The 21,254-nt window shown below is 40.4% G+C and overlaps 1 long non-coding RNA gene across 1 annotated transcript in view; it reads left to right on the forward strand.

The window, feature by feature from the left end:
- Nucleotides 1-21,254, forward strand: part of LOC120324556 — a 247,636-nt gene that overhangs the window by 57,522 nt on the left and 168,860 nt on the right. Inside the window, exon 3 of the long non-coding RNA XR_005565947.1 lies at nucleotides 5,999-6,136. This is a non-coding gene — a long non-coding RNA (uncharacterized LOC120324556). The remainder of the gene's footprint in view (nucleotides 1-5,998; nucleotides 6,137-21,254) is intronic.

Genomic DNA, 21,254 nt, shown 5'->3' on the forward strand with positions numbered 1-21,254 from the left:
TAACATGAGTGTAAGGTCAGTATTATGAGCTGGAAAACAGGGTGAGAAGAAAGCATCTGGTTGTTAATTCATGTGTTAACATGGTTTAAGTCTGTGTGGTTGGCTCCCATATTCAGATAGTTTATTCTCTCCATAAAACTTTTGTTCTGTCATAGGAAATGACGTGGAATATCACTGGAAGAGAGCTAGTGATTCATAATCTATTAATGGATTCGAATAATTACTGTAGCAGTAGGGTCATAACACTTCCCAAAAAGTCTAAGATCAAAATAAAACAGGGGGAAAAGTACTTAATTAATTCTGTACTTTTCACATATGGCTCAGCTGTATTGTTGGTTTATGTTCTATTAGAAGGAAAAATGCAAGGATGTCATGTACTTAAGGAGTCAGCAGTGTTATCATCACTTCACCTTGAAGTGTATTGAGAAACATTTTCTTACTCGAAGGAGTGACCAGTTCACTATTTTTCTCCATCACTAGAGGGCTCAGATTGCTTTCAGAACATTGTGCATCTGAGTCAACTTTGGTCTTTAAATAGTCCTCGGTCTTTGTGTAACACGAGTGGTACAGAGGGAGCTTCAGTTCTTAATGTGCTGATGTATTACTGTGCTTCTGACCTGCCTTTCTCTTGCTGTTGGAAGTCCTATACAAGCAGATGAGGGACATGGCTGTGTTCTGCCCCATGGCATTTCTGTGTTCATAGTTTTTAAAATTTTCTATGATCTCTTTAAATCTCTTGGATTTGGAAGGGATTTTTGAGGTGTATCTTTGAAAACACATTTTAAAGCTAGTAGATGTGCATGCTTAAATTTCAGAACATTTAAATCTCTGGGGCAGCACCAAGTTTATACAGTTCAGTCAAAATTAGGAAGCATTTCTCTACTGAGAGAATGATCAAAAACTGGAACAGGCTTCCTAGAGAGGCGGTTGATTACACAAACCTGTCAGTGTTTAGGAGGCATTTGAACCATTTTTTAACTTTTGATCAACCCTGAACTGGTCAGGCAGTTGGACTGGATGATCATGGTGGGTCCCTTCCAACTGAAATAGTCTGTTCTATTCTGAAATGTGAGATGTCACTCTGCTACATGACAGAGCTCCTGATAACACTAGGAATTGTGGATTGAGAAACCTTTCATTTGACCCTCCTAAAGTGCTCCTTTTGGGGGTTAGACCCTGTACAGGTAAGAACAACACTGCACTATTACTGCAGAGTTTTTTTGCACCCAGTATTACTCCTGCATTCAGCAGAATGTGTTTCCATCTTCTGGAAATGTTTTATTTGGTCTGTTCCTGAATTAATTACTTTTGTCTCTGGAATGTTTGTGAGGCAGAGAACTAATGATTACATGCTGGGTATGCTTATGGGTATCTCAAGGATTGTTAGAGGTCTGTGTTTCTTGTCCTAATGGTGCATGAAGCCCAGCAGTGAGAAATTCAAGGAATCCAAGAGGAGACATCTTCCTCACAGCTTTTTACAGTAGAGTCGTTGGAGTGTTGTGTTGAGAGACTTGTACTCAGAAAGGCAACATTGCACCTGCAGTGTGTGCTGGGGGCTTCTGAGAGGTTCAGGTGAACTACCAGAAGACCAAGGAGGAGAGGAAAATAAGAGTGGACTGAATCTAGCTTAGCTTCCATGAAGACAGCTAAAGATACCTTATTCTTGAAATGGGAACAGGATTGGGCTCTCAGCAAAAGTATTGCAGATAGGGTTCAAGTCCTTTCACCAAAAACGTTCTTGCTCTTGGAGCCCTAGTGTTGGAAAAAGAAGGGAAGGGATAATTGGACACAAACTCCTTTAGTTCTCAGAGAGTGGCTACAATACTCCTGAAGTAATGAATGGAGCATGTCTGGCTGACAGCTGCAGGCTTTACTCAGGCTCTGTTAAACCACCATCTTCAGAGTCTGCACGCAAGCCTGATTTGTGGGAGTTTCTATTGAATGTGTAGGCTCACATAGCCTACTCTCTAGCAAAGCAAATTCCTAAAGAAGCCAAAAATCTTGATGGTAACATCACTTTTAAGCCTCTCATGTTCTTAGGTATTGAATCTAAAAGAAATGGAATGAATCAGTGACTGTTATAAATATCTTTAGTGCTTCATACAGTAACAGTTACATGTGCCATAAATGATACCAAGGTATTTTGTTGTGTGGTTGAACTAAATCAGTAGTTTGGTATTTGTCTCATGTAAGTTCCTAGCTTATTTCACATTTGCAGTATTATTAAACTCGACTAAAATTTTTTTCTTTTTCATAATAATCCCATTGGCAAGAAAGCATGGATTATTTTGGGTATATCTTGGAGGAAAATGAAGATGTGCTGTTAATCAGAGAGACATGCTTACTTTTTTTATGTGGGAAGTGGGCCAACAGTTCTACCTCTACTTTGAAGTTCACCAAGATAGGAATAATATTGCAAGCTCTAAGCTGTATTCAGTTTCTGGCTAAATTTTGTGTTCTCAGCACATAGTTCTGAACTGCACTTTGTTGAATTTGAGTGTGAGGCTCAGCAAAGATCAATCCTTCTCTTCTTTTCCTTTGAAGAGGAACTATCTGGAAAGGGGCCGTCAACTGTTGTAAATGGGACCTTGATCTCATTCTTTGTTAGGCTGTTGGGAAAGTGTTCCTCAGATTCAGTGACCAAAATGCAAGCAGTGCTCTGTTATGTCAGTGATCAGACTGGTCTGGAATTGTAATTTATTCCCAGTGAGGAATGTTTCCTAGCTGAGAGTGGTTGCCAGTTGTAGCACTAGCAAGTGAAAAGAAAATCAACAAATTATTTATTTATCATTGCCCTTCCTTAGCTGTGAGTTTTTAAATAGCTGAAGTGCAGCCCCTCTGAGCTCATGTTTAGCTACAGGAGGTGTGCCAGGGAGACTGTGGAAGAGGCTTCTTCTGACAGTGTGTCATTCCTGAATTACGTAGTACATCCCCTGATAAAAGTGCAAAGGACTATCTGCCCATGGGTCAGAGTGTGGAGGTGCATGTTTGGCAATGATGCACTCCTGTTGCATTCTGCCTCTTGGAGAAATTGGGATTTCATTTTGTTGTACGAGAGAAGCAAACAAGTGTTATTTTTGTCCTATACACTGAACTCTGGAAAGCCCTTTGAAGAACAACTTTCCCAGTGATAGGTAGCCAGTACCTTGTCATGAGTTAATTTAGAGTTACAACCTGCTTTTTTGAGAATGTTACCCTATACTTCCAGACTTTGTAGTTGTTCTTGGTGCTTTCTAGAACATGTAGTGATGCAGTTTCACTAATCCATTTTCTCTGATTACCTCAGTAAGTGGATTACAAGGTTTTTCCATCACTGTAGATCTTGATAGTTTCACAAAACGTATTTTATATTGTTTTTGATATGAGTGCTAAACAAAAGTACTGTATTTTCATCTAAGTCTAAGGAAGAGAACTCCCTTTACTTTGCAGAGTCAGAGAAGCTGTGTCTTAAATGATCTTTCCATCATTCCATAGTTAGGGATGTGATGTCAATGATTTTGTGGCTTCATCCCCCAGACTGGATAACTTCTGTTCTAGGTGAGGATGAGAAACTCACTGTAGGAGGTTCCATAGCCTGAGCAGTTTTTAACTCTGTTATGATGCATTTGTGCTTTTTCAGTTAAAGCCACTGAAACACATTTTTTTTGCTGCTCAGCAGCCTTAAGGACTTGTTTGTTTTCTGCACAAATTAAGATGACTGTTTCTTCTGAAGTTGTACTTTTTATTAAAGTGGCAGTCAAGAAGGGAAGATTTTATTCAATGGTTTTATATTATGGTGCACAGGAAATGGTACATTGAGACAGTGGTTAATTTTGTCTAGTTAAGGCTAGAATTGAGATGCTGAGAATAGTCCTTCCTTGCACCCTCCTACTGGCTGTTATTCATAGCAGGAAACAGCACTCAACCTTTTTTGAAAATTAACTGTCACTCAGGTGTTGATTCACACTACTGCTTATTCCATCAACAATCTTTAATTGGTATTTTTGTAATTCATGTAAAGTTACTGGTGCACCATTTATCTGAATTTGAGAGCCTTGTTTTGTATTTCTGATTATAATCCCTCTGTGCTGATCTGAACAAATTATGCCAGAGTGTTGAGACAAGAGAGTCAAAGTTGGCCACAGACTTCTGAATGCATATAAATTTCTTTTGTTGGAGCAAAGAGAGGAGGAGTGGATCTCTGACTCAGCTCCCCTCTCTCTCTGCTGACAAACTGTGAGCTTGCAGCTGGGGAAGTGCTATGGGAGGGAAAAATGAAGGCCAAAGTCATCGTGTTTGTGAAGCCTTGCCAGAACTTGTGAGGAAATTCCACCTAAGATGTCAAAGATACCTCAAAAAGTGAGAGGAGAAGAAGGACTGATAAAAGATGACATTTCAAGAGTAGCACCACGGTCACATATGATGGAAGTGTTGGATGGGGCAGTGGGAACAAAATCGTGTTTCTGAGACTCGAGTAAGACTGTCATTCATCTTGGTTAGAACAAATTCAGAAAAATGCCAAGTGAGGGGTAGAAATAGCAAGCAAGAAGTGTATTAGAGAGGAAATGAAATGGAAGACCAAAGTCTAGTTAAAGGTTAGGAGCTTTAAAATGGGAACAACTGAATCATGCTTGTGTTCTAAGAGGAGAGACTAGGAAATGCCAGGAACAGCTAAAAGGAACTGCAAGGAAGGAGGAAAGAAGGGATAGAAAATAGAAGTTGCAGTGTGATGAGTAAAGACCATGAGCACCTCTCTCAACAGGGGTGGGAGGAGTGACTGAGGGGAAGAGAAGGGGCAAGCTAAGAGGGGAGATAACATGGAGGGGAGAGAGAGAAGATCCCGTGTGAGGAAATGACACCAGAGGTAGCTCAGCTGAGTTGCTGCCATGAGTACATCTGTCTTACGCTCCTCTACCACACTCCCCACTCTTTCCTCAAAACTGCACTGTTTTGTGACACTTCTGTGTTGTATTGTGTTGTTATAAAGTGACTTCTAGTGATGTAATGGGTTGTCTCTATAGCTTTCCTTCTCTTGGCCCAGTTTGATGAACAAACAAAGCTCCAGTTTTCCTGTCATTTGATCAAGAAGAGAGAGGAGGGGGCTGGTGACATTTTTTTACTCAGTAGACTTTGTCCTTTCTAATGGTGCATCAGAGTGTCATGCCCCAGTCTGCTCTGATGAGCCATATGCAAATGAGTGCCAGGAACAGGGCAGGGTGTCATAGAACATAAGAAGAATGAAAATTATACATTTTTTCATTTTATATTTGGTGGTGCTCTGGCATGAAAAGTAAGGGAAATACTTTGGATATGAGTAAGACAACCTTTCTCATACTTGTCTGCTGGTGAGGTTGCTGCCTCCTTCTCCCTGCTGCCATTTTTCTGCCTCTTGCATTCATTGCTGTGCTCCTGCCTCAGCCTCTTTCTGCTGCTGACAGTAGCATTTTGGTAGAAAGCTTTGAGTTTTAGGTTCATACATGCATTTTTTTTTTTCTAACAAAGGAATTACGTATTAAGGAAAAAAAAATCAATATGTGGGTTCAGCAACTCTACTCAGAAGAGCTGTAGTTTGCACCTGCCTGATGCCCTCATTCTCTCATAGGCTGGGTTCTCTGTGGTATTTGGTTCTTTGCCATGCACCACACAAGGTACCCAGAGGCACGTGAGATGCAGTTGTATCAGGAAGCATCTGTCAGTAGGAAGTGAGAGGCTTTTTTGAACTTTCCATTTTTTATCTCTGCTGTATTGCAAATCTCATCCCAAGGACAGACTTCTACTTCCTGCTTTATTCAACACAGACCTCTGTCCGGGGAGACAGTATTTTTGGCATCCATTGGCAAACTCACACAGTCATGGCAGTGTAGTTTGATCTCCTCCCAGACACAAGTGCAAAGATGTGCAAAGATGTTCTTTTCTGACACAAGAAGAGTGAGTTTGTCTAATGAACTGCTTTTACCACTTTCTGAAGTGCTTTTATTTTCCTTAAACCTCTAACATCCAAATTTATTTATTTATTTAGGCTGGGAGGCCCAGTGAAGCTTGGAGCTGTGTGTGGGGGTGTTTCCCTGAAGGAGCTGCCAGTGAAATAGATACAGCTGAGCTGACTGCAGCACTTCTTGCTAGAGCACACCTGTCAAGAGGATGAATGAGCAGCATGGTAAGGATGCAGTATATCTTCAGTTTAAGAAAGAAAACAGCTCTCTGTGGTCAGTCTAGAACTGAAAGTGTCAGCCTCAGAGTACACCGTGTTAATCCATGGTTTCACAATCACAGTACGTTCTGATTAGTATTGCTGTGGAACAGGCTGCTAAAGCAAATTCCAGGGCACTTCTGTTATCTTAAAATGAGAGCCTGGGGAACTTAAGACTGAGCTGATCACTCTGAGCTGTGCTGTGTAAGCTTGTGCATGTCCAGTATTCTTGAAAATGAATTAATTTGCATGAAAGGAAGAGTATCTGTGTCCACAGCTAATAAATATCTCTCTTCCCAAGAATTTTGAAAGTTGCAAAATCCTCAGGTCAAACCATGCTTGATCCCAACTGTGCTCTAAAACACTGTTCAGGCTGGTAAGGGCAGCAAAACCATCTTCCAAATGGGCACTCCTTGGTACCAAGTTTCTGTGTTTTGCAATTTAACTAAGCTGAATATCCATTGTGGGAGAATTGTGTGTGCTTTTATTTCATTTCCACTGAATAATGAATATAGACTGTTACTGATTACATTAATATGTAATTATTACCATGAGAATCTAATCCCCTGAAACCATTGGTCACTTGGTGTATGTTCATTTAGCTACAAATGCTTTTCGTTTTCCATTTGTATTTTATCATTTAATTGCTTTACTCCATTCAACATCACCCTTTTTTGATCTCCTGTTAATCATTATTTGGAATGAGAATTAGCCCTTAAGCAAACAGTGCCCCAAATCTATCTTGCTTCTTTGTGTGTAGTGATGACCTTGTGTTGGAACAGAAAAAAAACAATTAGCTATCGCTTTAGATTTATAATAAAAATTCTCTAATTATATTTGAAAATTGCAGTTGAAAAAGAATCTTAATATTTATTCATATTGTAAATCAACAGGACCTCAGACTCTACAAAGCCCTGATCTTCTGAAAGTGTAATGGAAATCTTTCTTTAAAAATAAAATAAAGTCCACATCTCATTTCCTGAAAGAGAACTGTCTGTGATACACTTAGGAAATCAGGTAGCTCTGCAATGTCCCCCTGGCCCGTGCATTTGTTTTTCTTTCATAGGAGTCTTAAATGTGAGGGTGAGGAGGTGTCAGGGTTGTCCAGAGTCCTTTGGAGAAGGCCAACACATGCACAGCTGGTGCTTGGTGCCCACTTCAGAGAGGCAGAGCTGTTCCTCTCAGTAGAATGGCATTTTCTTCTCTGAACTGAACTGGGTTTGTAAGCCCTTGATGTTTACACTTTTTTGTCTAAAATTAATGAGCATCCACCCCCTTAAAAATCTCATTAAAGTTTGGTTTTGGCAGGTTGCCTCCCAGAGTCTTGACAACACTTTGGGTGCTGATGATCTGATCGAAGTGTCTTCTCATTCCCTCCTCCTTCCCCATCTGTTTGTATCCACCTCTTGTGTTACAAAAATAAACTGTTTGGGTTAGGAACTGGTTTTTTTCCTTTTGCTGGGTGCAATGCTGTTCTGGTGCACAACTCCTCTGCAGTATGATTTAGCCTCTGCTGGTCGCTGCTACCCTGCCTCCTCTAGCCAAGCAAGTTCCTTGAGCAGCTCCCTGCTGCAGCACAGGATAGTGCAAGTAATTGTCCTGCTTAACCTGCATCTCAGCCCATCCATCTGTAGCAATAACTCTGGCAACTTGCTTAAATCAGAGGCTGAAGCAGAGGGAGTATTGAGAAGGTGAACAAAGGTATGGAAGATTAGAGGCTCTGGGTCTTGTAGGGAAGGACGAGGTCTGGTCCCTCCTCTTCAGTATAATCTGCGCTGCCGCCGAGTCGTGAAGGGGGGAGTGACAGGAAACTTGTGCACTGTAAAATGAAAATGTAGCTGTATTTTAAGAAATTCTAAGATACTTCCTAAAATGCTGCTCTTCGTCTTCTGATTTACCATGATCTGAGATGATGGAAGGAACAAAGGAAGGAAACTGGAAGCTCAAACAGCCTACACTAGCAAACGCTGTACTTATGTGCCTTTGAATATGTTAAAGTTAGGATTCATTAAACAGAGCTTGAGGGTTGCAACTATCATTTAAAAATGCCTTCTCTAAACAAACAAGAAATAGTATAGCCAAATGCAAGTAAGATAAAATATAAATCAGTGGTTCTTTGCTAACCCTTCATTAAGGATGTCTGCAAGCAGTTTTACAGCAGACTACATAGTCATGTCTATTCAGTGGGCTTTAAGAAATGGGGGAGATTGTTGTTGTTTAGGAATATCAAAGAACTTTTGTAGTTATTATATAGCTTTGGTGAACAAATCATTAATCATCTTAAAAATAACTGGGGGCAGATAACATAATAAAGTGCCCCTGGGATGTGTTTCTGTTTTATCAACCAGCAGTTATAAGTAAAAGGCAGAAATGGTGCTTCTAGCTAGTTTTGTTTAAAACAGCAGGAATGAAGAAAGAATTATCAGGATGGGAAACACATTAAATCATGGCAAGTAAATTCCTTTCATCTTGAGTATGGCTGCTGACTGTCAATAACTGAGATTAATGCTGCAGGAAACAAAGCAGAAATGTTAAATATAATGACATTTAAAAGAAGAGCAATAACCAGTTTATTAAAGGGAAGTGTTTTGAACTCTGTGAGGTTGGCAAACGGAATTTCAGAAGCATTTAAGATACTTTGGCCTCATCTAAATCATCATAGGAGTAAATTGAAAAATATCCTGTAAATGAGATCTGGTGTCTCTTTGTATTATCTCCTCTAAGGGATATACATACTCCTAATTTTTAAAAAGGACTCAAATGTCCTGATGAGCCTGACATTCTTTATCCACAAAAATTGCCACTTTGACAACTTTCTTGTGTGAACACACTGAAATAGGTACTGCTTTAGCAGTGCATATTCCATTAACAATGAAACTGAACTGAGCGTTCTGTCCCACAACTTTCTCCCTTTCCCAAATTTAATTGTAGCTCTGACAATGCCCAGTGCTGCTGTCCATGGTGAAGTATGGAGCTGGGCTCTGAACTGGCAGCCAGGGAGAGTGTGCAACAGTTTTTAGTTCAGCCTCTGTTCTGGTCAGTGGTGTGTCTGTAACGTGGTGTCTCTCCCTTTCAGTGAATTAAATTCTTACAAGTTCTGCAAAAATTATCTTTAGGACTTCTAAGGCTCATTGCCTTGGGAAACCTAGCCAAAATTGTCTCATGGTCTAGTGACCTTGGCAAAGACAAAAAGCCTCTTAGTGGGGGAGCTGGAAGAAATTTCACCTCAAAGAGCTTGGTTGGCAGAGATGTTGATTAGAGGCTGTGGATGATGATCTCTGTAGTTCAGGGTGCTCCAAGAGTTAAATGCATCCTACTCTAGAAATTTCTGTGGAACCCTAAGGATGGAAGGGCCCATCTATGTAGAGAAGGTGACTGTAGAGGGACCTTTGGTCTATAACTGTGCTTGTGAAGGAGAGGACTCTAATGATCTTATTGAGTACACTGTCATTTGCCACTCCTACCACCTTCCCCTCTTTGCTTGAATGTTACATTTACTCCAGTAGATTCAAATAGGCTTTTGAAGTTCATTAGTAGAAGTAATTAATTTCTCTGACAATTTCTAGTTTTCAGACACAAGTCTTAGAGGGACACTTGGCCTTTTTTTCCTGCCTAATGCATGAGTAGCTCCTGTTAATATAAACAGGATGTCTTTAGTAAAGCTCCTGCGTGGTTGTGGATACGTCTGTCAGCAGTGCAGAGCTGCACAGGTACCTCCACAGGCAGCTTGGGCCACCCTGGTAATCATGGGAGCTGACTTCATACTGTTTAGAGTACAAAATGAAGTTTGCCATTGAAGTACCTTGTTGAGAATGAGTTGCATCAAACAGTATGAAAGTGTTTCCTCTTAAGGGCAGTGTGAAATTCTGTTCCTGTCAGAGAAGAGAAGGTGTTCAGATGTGAGTGGGGCCAAGGACTATTGATGCATAATGGAACCGTGCTCGTTTGGGAGCAGCTTTCGTGATGATGTAGTAATTAGTCCTCTAAGAGGAACATATTCACAGGCATTTAACAGCAGCTGAAGAAACAGCAGCAACAGAGGGGATCAAAGAGAAATGACATCAAGGCTGATGGCAAAGGGGGTGGTAGCTGGGGTAAGTACTATTGACCTTAGATCTGAAGAACGTAGATTATGGTTTCTCTGGAGCAGGCAACATACCCATTATGTTGTTTAGTAGCTCTCCTTTTTCCTTGACAATAATGAATCTCTGCAACTCTAATAGAATTTATAATTAGACACAACTAAAGCTTGAGTGAAGAAATTATTTCAGCCTAATACAGTGTAGGAGAAGAGTTTACATGTCTCTGCTCTTCAGAGGCTCTGTGACCTGCTCCGGGAAACCAGAGGCTTAACTGCATTCAGGGACTTGGTGGGGCTGGACACCCTTGCTTCAAGGCCCCTTTGTTAATTAAGGAACTAGAATTGCTTTGTGCCATGTGTTAGCCCATGTCTAACAGTATTGCTTACAGGATATGGGTCTGCTTGTTGATCTTACCTGCATAACTGTGAGTTGAGAGGGGGAATGAACAGTGCTGGAGACTGCTGGTGGCTTTTCATGGATGCAGACTCTCTGTGGCCTTGCTGTTGGAATGGGTCATGAACATGGCTCAAACTAGAACCAAGTCCAGCTACACGACCTAAGCAACTGCATTCTTTATTTTATAAAACTGGCACTCAGTAAACTTATATAGCCTTCATTTTTCATAGGAAGAACTCCAAGAGTGATGTGGGAAGTGCCACAGCGATTGGCTCTGGAAGTGTGATATCCCTGTAGCACACGGTAGATGAATGGAATTTTCCTGGTTATGGTGTATAAGAAAACATGGACAGTGGTGTGCAGTCAGGGTGATGCTTTGCTTTTTCCTGTGCTGTAGAGCCACTGGTAAAACACAAAAGCCGATGCAGTGTTGGGGTTTTTTTTTGTTCTTTGGTTTTGGATCCTTATTTTATGATATGCCAGCATTTGATGTTTCACATGACATAAATGGGTCTTTGTTAGTCTTTGGAAGGTTACTTTATTGATCCAGCATTTACAGATGTGAACATCAAGTTCACTGGCTTCTACTTATCAACATTCTGTGTGCATCTGGACTTCTAACTTTTTGCAGATAATAAATGCTTCTAATACTATCTGTACTGCTGTATTCATATTGACTTAAATGCCTCTTCTTACCAATTCAAGTACAACAGTATGTGGATTTAGAGGAAGAAATGTTTCACTGAATAGATTATCAAAAAATGAGAGGAAAAAGTAGTTTTCCAGATGACTTGATCCTGCTATGTATATCACTAAAAATATCAGAGAGTTCCTAAGCAAATGCATGCAAGGTTCTGGGTGACGTAGCCTAAATAAAGTCTGTCTGGACTGATGTTCTGCTGAGTAGGAAGGCACCTGAGTGAAAATGCAGCAAATGGGAGAACACTCTTAGTAGGGGTGAGAGATTGTTTTGGTTGTGACATGGTACTTTATAGGGTGGGTGAAAAGCAGTGGCTGATTTTTGCACTGTCAGTAGGTACATTCTGTGCAACTGCAGCAAGGTAGAGATTTTAGGATAAATTGAGCTGAGCTCAGGTCTGTGGAACTGTATAGTATACCTCTGCTTCCTATTACAGCCATGAATGAAGATTTGCAATAATGTTTCACCTAGGCTTTTAGAGGAATGAGTGTTTTCTTAGCAGTAACACTGAAAGAATAGAGAACTGCTTTTCCTTATTTGATGAAATGCCACATGAATTTGCCTTCTGCATTTCACTCCAAAGCAAAATGACTGCATCAAAAAGACTTTCCCCATTCTGAATCTCAGTGGTTTTTTGGTTGTTTTCTTTTTTTTTAGAAAAGCAGAGTAATAATGTTTACAAACTGGGCTATTGTAGGTTTTAAAATATGAGAAAATAGTATATAATATAAAAATTACTCAAAATTAGTTTAAAAGTGTTATCTTCAAATTGGGTACACCTCTTTTGTTTTGGAGGAGATTGTTGGGAATTTGGTGGTGTTCTCAGTGCTTGAAGTATTGCTTTTCAGTAATCTAAGTTGGGAGATTAGTTGGAGAATACGTAATTTTCCATAAGCATAAGAGCCAAGAGTTTTGAATAGTGGCCTCAGACTCCCCTGGGTCACTCACAACTTAACCCAATCATCAAACCAACAGATGTTAATTTTTCTTTAACCTTCTCTTCAAAATGGTTAAGAACACCATAAGGCTGGCTAGCAGGAATTTTCTCTTGTCTGTTGAATCTCGCAAGGATTAATGAAGAGGAAATGGGAGCTTTTGTTGTAAAACTGAGTGAATCTTATGGCCTTTATAGGAAACTATTTGTTGATTTAGTAGAAATTGTGTTTCACTAGCTGGGTAATTCATCAGTATCAGACACCAGTAGTACTGTATGTGCTGAAATCAATTTAGTGTGAGGTACAGAGCCCACTGGAAATCTTATGCTTTAAAATGTCTTTCTGGGTATGACAGAGAAGAATCAAGTGATTACCCTACACTGAAGCAAAAAAACATGCTAAGACATGTCAAGCTTTATCAATCAAAACTATTTAATAAAAAAACCCCTATGCATTGGCCATTTTTATCTGTGTTGGCAAAAAAATTCTGAAAAACTGCTCAGGAAAATTTTTATCACGTTGGGCTGCTCAGACAGTAAGATTGTAGATGAAAAATGTCAGGAGCACTATTAACTGGAAACAGTTGATATGCTAGTAGATGATGTATGAGTGCACAGGGCCGTGATGGTCAGCACACAGCCCAGAACAGGCCTGGCCTGGCTGGTGCTGAGAGATGAAAGGTTATCAGTCCTGGGATTCTTTTCCCCCCCTGCTTCTGGAAAGGCTGTGGGAGGGTGTCCCTGCAGCCACCGACAGCTGGGGGACTGTTGCTGGACGTGCCACAAAGGGGCATAAAATATGAATCAAGACACAAATACTGGGGGTGGGTGATGAAGGGTGGGAGACAGTGATTATATCCAGGAGTGAAGAGAACTACCTGCAGCTTTAAATCCTGGTGATATTTGGGTACATGAAAGCTCTCATTAAGCTTGGTGGGACTGTGAATGAGAAGGGGCTTATGGATGAGAGTATGACTGTCTTTGCCCCTCAGGTTTTAATTCTCTTAAAAAGAAATCCAGTTTCTGAAATCTTTTTCCCTCAGACCTTGCTGTATGTGTATGTACAGAGGAAACTAAAGACCTATTAGTGAAAAAGTATTTCATTCCATGCTGAATCAGGCCTGCATATACACATTCCCCCTATTTTATAATTGGTCAAGCTGAGCCATTCACAGGAAGAACTGCTTCAAGCTGAATGCCTAGGGCATAAAAATTACCCACAGTTGGAAGTTAATAATATCATGTAATAAGGCAAACTAATGTTTGTGCTAACAAAAAAGTATTGATTAAACTCTTTGCAACATATTGTTGGAATCCTCGTATTTAGATTCTTGCTAAAGGTTCACTGAGACACATCAGCTTCCCATTAACCACACAGTCATTGCTGGCTTGAGTTTCTGCAGACAGCAATTTTGCAGTGAGTGGGCTTCAGAGCTTATAAAAAACCTGATGTTAGTCACGCTTATGGTAGTATTAGAGAATATTTATTAGGACTGTCATTTCTAAAGCAAAAGCATGTAACAGGGGGCACAGTGTCCTGGTGATGGTCTGTGACTCACTGCATGAAGCCTGTGCCAGGCTGGCTGGCACCAAACTTCTGGGGTAAAAACTTTTTGTGAAAGCATATGTGTAATTAGGATTATTTCATTTTCAAGAAAGAAATTGTGTGTGCATGTTCAAGAGTATTGCACATTAGAAGATTAATTAGTCCCTACTTCTTTATTTAAAGCTGAACACCCAACTGACATGGATGCCCATAAGCACTGTACTGCTCTGGAAGCTCTGACTCAAGGGAGGGATTGAACTGCAGTCTTGTGGTATTCCTGGAGGTTAGAGCGTGTTGATGAACAGAAAGGATTGTTCTGGGTTAATTCTAAAATTTGTCTTCCATACTTTCTTGTTATTTTTTTCCCTACAGGAGAAAAATTAACCCCATTCTGTCTGTCAGAGGGAATCCACAAATTTGTATTCAGAAAGCATCTCCTGGTTTATAGCTGCTTACACAAGTCAACCTTTTTACAGTAGCCCCTGCTAAACCGAGTGTCAGTATTTTCCCTTTGTTGTCATACCTGTGGTATGGAATGCACTGGAGGAGCACTGGGAAACTGCAGGGTCCCTTTCTGCTGCAGCCCAGATGTTGGGAGCCTTCAGTGCTGCTGCTTTCCCAGCAGAGAGGGCCTGCAGCCAGCAAGTCACTGTGCTGCCAGGAGCTGCAGTGGAGAAGACCAAAATGAACCGAGGAGACAGAGAGGCTTGTTTTGTAGTATGCCACAGCTCATTGCTTATTTGTTGTCCAAATCTTTAAAGATGGGCTAATGGAGAAGGGGAACTAATCCCGTGGGTGTTGAATCTCTGCTGATAGCGAGAAGCGTAAAATTGCAGCAAAGCAGGACGGCCTCTGAAAATTTTCCTTGGAGTGAGCTCTCTTCCCCCTTGCTGTGCAAAACAACTAGAAAATTTCCATTATAACCATGCTCTTCACCCAAGTTAATAGCTTTGTATCAGGGACTGACTTTCCTGAGTAGCCTTCCTCAGAAGAGAGAAAGAGAATGAAAATTTTGCATGCTTTAAACTCTACCTTGCTCTTTTTTTGTGTCAGGAGGAGATAAAGATGGAAATGCCATATGAAAAAAATGGAATAAGTAAACACACTACTGGATATGCCCCAGGAAATTTAAATTGATATTACATATATAGTTTTATATTTATTCTTTTGCTTACCAACAGATGGATCTCCTTCTAAATACCACAGTTTCAGAACATACAGAAATTATGTGATGATAATGTTCTTAATATCACAATTATCAGAGGGCTGGAGCACTTCTCCTGTGAAGCCAGTCTGGGAGAGCTGAGGTTGTTCAGCCTGTAGAAGAGAAGGCTTCAGGAAGACTTTAGAGCACCTTCCAGTACCTAAAGGAGCTACCAGAAATCTGGAGAAGGATTTTTTACAGGGACATGTAGTTATAGGACAAGGGGTAATATTTTTAAACTGACAGAGTAGATTACATTCGATTAGATTAGAAAGTAGGAAGAAATTCTTTCCTGTGAGCTGGTGAGGCACTGGCACAGGTTGCCCAGGGAAGCTGGGTCTGCCCCATCCCTGTAAATGTTCAATGCCAGGTTGGATGGGGCCCTGAGCAACCTGGTCTAGTGGAAGGTGTCCCTGCCCATAGCAGGGGGAATTGGGAGTCGATGATCTTTAAGGTCCTTTCCAACCCAAACAATTCTGCGATTCTATGAATTATTCTTAATATCACATGAGTGTTGTTCCAGATCCAAATATTTCTTCCTCTGGTTTATTGTAATGATTCCTGAAATCCCTTAATCTACAGTTGGTAATCTCTCCCAAACACATTGCTTCTGTCTGCTATTAAAGGACTGAAGAGAATTTGTACCCAGGAAGAAGTATTTAGGGGGTTGTTTTTCTGAGGTTCAACCTTCCAAAATTTGAAAGGATTGGGCATTCATAGTCAAAAGGAAAGGCTATAACCAGAGGGGGGAATTGAAGATAGGAGGAGAAACTGTTGGCACTTCTTGTTTTTAAAAGTGTTTGCAGTCTAACCATATGCTTGTTACTCTCTTCCCAACTTTGTTCCCTTTAAATGTTTTCAGTTTGTAAGAGAACTGGCTTATGTTGTGGTTGCTGGAGGAGTAAGTGCAGGCTGTGAACAGGAGGGGAAAGAAAGCTTTAAGCAAAAGCTTTGGGACAGCTGGGCCACTGCAGAGGCCGACTGTCTTGGTTTGGTTTTACTTACTATGTTGTCTTTTTTTTTTTTCTACAAAACAACTGGCAGTAAATTCAAGAGCTAAGGAAGGTTCTAGTCCGTCACAAAAAAAAAAATCCTCCACTTCTGAGAAGGAATCATATTCTGGTCTGAATCCATTGTATGTTGAATGATAAATCTCATTCTTTATTACCTTATGGTGGCACCAGCCACAAATTTGAGCTACATTTGTAGACTGAATGAGGGTTCTGAAATGGCACCGAGAGCCAATTTGTTTTTCTTCCTGTGAACCAGCACCAGTAAAATAATAGAACAGATTGTTTGAAAGATGCTTGTGTGTCTTGAGACCTTCAGTCGTTGATCTTCAGAATGTATTATACATCTTTTTGTTTCAGAATTTCTTCCCAACTTTGTTTTTTTTGAATTTATTTAATTTGCTGTCATTGAGCAATGTTCTTCCTAAACAGGAACTAGCTGAAGTCTGAAGTAAGAGCTTCACTCTCTTTTTCCCTTGAGCATTAAGCCTCAATAAGAGTTAGACTATAATATTGGCAACCAGAATACAGAGGAACTTGCATTATCATCAGCTGTCATTCTGATCTGACAATACTGTATTATATTCTCAATACATACTTTTGTGAGCAAACAATGAGTGGCATAAATGACTGTGCTGGTCTGACATGGGGAATTTGACTTGTCAGTTAGAGAAGAATAAGGCGAAACTGGAATACATGGCCAAAATATTTAGCATAAAACTACTTGTGCTCCTCCTCTTCAGAAGGAAGAAGAAAGCTGAGAGGGAAGAGAGAGGCATATATTTAACAGATGGAAGAGGCTGCCTAATTGTGCTACCTCTGTCAGCACTGTTGTCTTCTGATAAATGAAGTGCCCTGCATTTGCTGCACAGCTGTGGATACTGAAGGAGAAACTGGAAATGTGTGTTGTTCAACAAAAAAGCAAAGATTATTTGTCTGAGCTCTTCACTTATCGCGTGGCTCCAATATGTGTGGTGGCAGGGCTGCTGGGTGAATGATTGGGGTTACATTCTTCTGGAGTAGACCCTCTTACAGGCTCTGACCTTCCTCGGCTCAGTGCCTAGAAAGCAGTGTATTCCAGCAGAATGGAGCCTCATGAAAGATACATTGCCAGCCACAAAGGAATTTGACCTTATTTAATATAGTCTTAGCAGAAATATAACCAATTTACTTGCAGGGCTCAGTTCCTTTAGAGTGATTTGGGCTGAAATACATGACAATTTAGTGTACTTTAAAAAAAAGTATCGTTCAATCAACTTTAAATATGGAAAAATTCTTTTTAGTATGCAGCCGCCACTGGAAGCATGACTGTAATTGTGTTCAGTTGAAAATCTCCAGAGGCAGAGTAATTTACCTTCAATATCACTTTATTATATCTTTCTTCTAACTGACCTTCGTGAACTGATATCAGTTAGGTGGTACTTCAGCCTTTCTGACTGTGCCAGAATAAATTTTTCTAGTGTATAAAGTGTTTTTTAAAGATCTGTGTATGTACTCTAGTATAGTGTTATGTGGAATGAGACTGATTGTTGCCATTGGAAGCTTGTATCAGGTTTGTGACCCCAAATAAAGTAGAATGTAGATAATAGCTGTAAACACAACTGTAGCATCTTTGAATTAAAGTTCCTATCTGGTTGTAAAGTTTACAGGTGCTTCAGAGACATGTTTTAATTACAGGAGAGTTGTTTCAGAATCACCTTATATGTGATAGAATAATGCTTGGAGGTGCAGCAGAGATCAGAGCTTTTCTGGTGTAGCTGCAGTGCAGACTCAATAAAAATTTAAAAAGCCAAGAGAAACTTGAGTGATAAAAAGGAACTAGGGAAAACTGTTTTACGAATGGGAAAGCTGTGGCAAGTTGGCCAAGTCATTGATTGCACCTAAACTGGATTCTTTATATGGCACTTTCAAAATAACATAGTTCTTCTCTGGAGAGGAACTTTCTGAAAAGCAAACTTTAAAACACTACTTTTTTTTCTTTATCAGAAGAGGATTTTTAATATGTCCCTGTAATTTATCATAATTGGACAGTCTGAAATGAAAAATACAATTCTGTATTAGAAATTACGTGTTTCTTTCTCTGTAGCACACCCTGTCCAGAAATGTTCTTGGGGACGGTGCTTCTCATACGTGAATCACTAACTAAGCATTGGAGGCACTCTGACCTAATCCACTTTCATCAGATTAAATTAAATAGAAATCACAAAATAACTGGCTTTACAGATCATCTCACCTCGGTCATTTTGTACTTGTGTTGGTGGAATTAAATACTACAGTAGACAAGATGATTACTTGTAAGGTAAGAGAAAATTTAACGTCATGTCAGCAAAATAACTGCTTTTGAAAGTGAAGGGAGCCAGGAAGTCCATAGTGAAGGCAAATGCTTTAAGGATAAGTTGTGAAATGCATTTAGAATTCAAGATCTGTGAAAATAAAAGTAACATCCATAGGACCTCTACTGCCTGTCAGAGAACAGAAAGTACAGGGGTGATAGGGTTTTAAGTTCATTAGAAACGGGATCTTTGATTGAAGGCCTATGGTGCTGGTTGCATGCATCTTTGGGCATTTGTTCTTTCTTGTTTAGCAGAGACAAAGGGGGGGAAAAGACGAATCTACCAATGTTAAAATGAAAATTAAGTCAAGCAGGTTTGAAAAGACCCTTTTGCACCACAGCATCTTTTGTAGCACTGCTGTTGTCGCTGCCGTCTGTGCCTTCAGGGCTGCGAGCCTCAGCCTTGGTTTTGAGATATGTTTTTTGAAGACAAGTTCTGAGCTAGTTAATGATTTGGTAGCACCTGCCTTGCATTGCAGATTAAAAATCTTGGAGAAAGCTGGTGCAGTGTTTGCCTGTGGAGCTGCAGTGCTGACAGCAGACCTGCAGATGTACAGTACCAGCACAGCAGCTTCCTCAGCGCCGCATCCTGGTCTTTGCTAGTAAGACAGACTCCTTTTCCTTCCTGTACCCCACGTTAGCAAAACTGCAGTTATTGGACTTTGCAAGTAGAACCACTTCTTAGAGAGGAGACTGTAGATTACTATAGTTAAGGTGACTCTGCTAAAAAATGAGAGGCACACCCTCATCAGTCTTGCTGTGATGGCTTAATGTGTTAGTCCAGCTCACACTTCCCTAACTTTCCATGCCACCTCTTTGCCAGAAGTTCTCAGGCTACCTTGGAAGAGGTGAGATTAAAAAAAGCAAGTGCCCCCTCCTGACCCCCAGGGAAACTGGAGTGTGTTGGCTTGAACTCAGCCCCTGAGGGGTGTGAGCTGAGCGCCAGCTTTGCCCTCGGTGGGTCGAGTGCACTGGTGTGCCCCCCCCGGAGTGAGCTGGGGGCTGGCAAGGGCTGGAGGGATGCTGGCAGAAGGCAGCAGGAGACTGGCAGTGCTTTGGGCCACCACAGCTGTTCAGCAGGTGAATGTGTGTCACAGGCTCTAAGACGTTTGCATTTCCTTTAAAAATTTCTGCAGTGAACAAGTGTGTTGTACTTGGTATTGCTGGCTTCCCCTTTAATGGGAGGAGCTTTTGGTGTTATTTGCCATATGGAAAGTGTTAGTCCTTTCTTAACCATAATTATTCTTTTATATAGTCTTGATCCTTTAATCTCCTTCTACCATTCTTGCCAGATAATGTAAAGTACTTTTTTTTATGGAAGTTTTGTTTATAAAATTAATATTCTTGCAGAGAGTGCACTTTTAAGGCCAAGAGAGAAAGTTTTCAGGATAGTTGCATTTTCTTATAATTTTGTGTGTGCTGCATTACCTTGAAAAATTCATAGGCATTGTATGGAAGGTTTCTTATTTAAAAATATGATTATTGCAAGTGATTTTGAGTTCTTTTCTATAAAGAAAAATATATCCTTTTATTGCACAGAGACAGAATGACTACTGAAATTTGTACTTTCCTCTGTGTTTAGTTTTGAAACACCATTTAGTATTTATACCTCTTATTTTTGCTGCATATTAAAATAAATCAGAGAGACAGTAAAATTAGACTTCATTTTCTTTGAGAAGAACCAGTTGTCCATGCATTCTCATAGAGTCTGGAGGAATTTATGATAGTTTATCAGCTGGTGAATCTGAATCAATAATTTAGTTGTCAGCTGCCTCTTTAGAAATCAAAATTTGTTGTTGATATACCGAAAAAATGTTACAGTTTTCTTTATTAAGAGAACTTTACAGTTGTACAGCAATTTTCACTTAAGGGTCTCAAACCATTTTAATGAAGTAGAAAAAAAAATCGTCTTCCATTTCTTGCAAGTGAAAAAGCTGAAAAATACAGTGATGAAGTGCCAGGGTAGAGAACCCGTATTTATATTCGAACGTGCAGAGGACCATTCCCAGCCCTGCAGCCATCTGGTGTGCAGTGGCCCATGTCCACGATACTAAATTTACCAAAATAGGGAGCTGCTCAAAACTGTTTCTTGGGATTTAGCTTGAGGCAGGGACCATTCTAAACATTGTTTAGAAATGGGGGCCGAGGGGATGAGTGGCAGGATTTGAAGGCGTGTAACACAACACTTACCTGGGACTGTTACTATAGTTGCCCTTTTTTCCCTGTGATCCCTGACCCCCCGGCTTTCCCCGTTGGATGCTGATGTGCTGCTGTCAGCGGGAGGCACCAAGTGAGTTGAGCCCGACTCTGTGGAGCTCAGTCCCAGCAGTGTCCTCAGTGCTGCCCAGGCAATGCTGTGGAAGAGAAGGAGCTGGCTAATGCAGCTGTGCTGCTTGCACCTCCTCAGGGTCTGGCCCCGGATCTATCGTTGCAGGAGAATTTTCCTTTGCAGCTGAGCTGAACAGCAGAGCAGAGATGAATGGGAACCATAAGTGTGAGGATTTCACAGGGGCCACATCAGAGCCTGCTGCAGGCCGGCCTTTCTATTAGGAGGGGGTGATTTGTGACATTTCATAATGCTATTTTCATCTATTTTGAAAATGATCAGAAACTAAATTTTTGTGTGGGGAACACAGATTCATTTTATAAAGATGGTCTCTTTTTTCTTTTTCCTGTTTATTTATTTATTTATTTAAAGAGGGGGAGAGCACAAGTTTTATCACAATAAATCATAGCGACTGGTGATAACAAAATATTTGTTAGGATGAAACTGTTATATTTGATTGGACATTAATCATCATCTTTGTGTGCTGTGGATGTGGTTTCCATGTAAATTGTTCACCAGAAAATACATAGTTGGTGTTGAAAATTAAGTGACACT

This window comes from Pipra filicauda, unplaced genomic scaffold (genome assembly GCF_003945595.2).
Source record: "Pipra filicauda isolate LSUMZ 115617 unplaced genomic scaffold, ASM394559v2 scaffold58_size5111680_pilon, whole genome shotgun sequence".
Lineage (NCBI taxonomy): Eukaryota > Metazoa > Chordata > Aves > Passeriformes > Pipridae > Pipra > Pipra filicauda.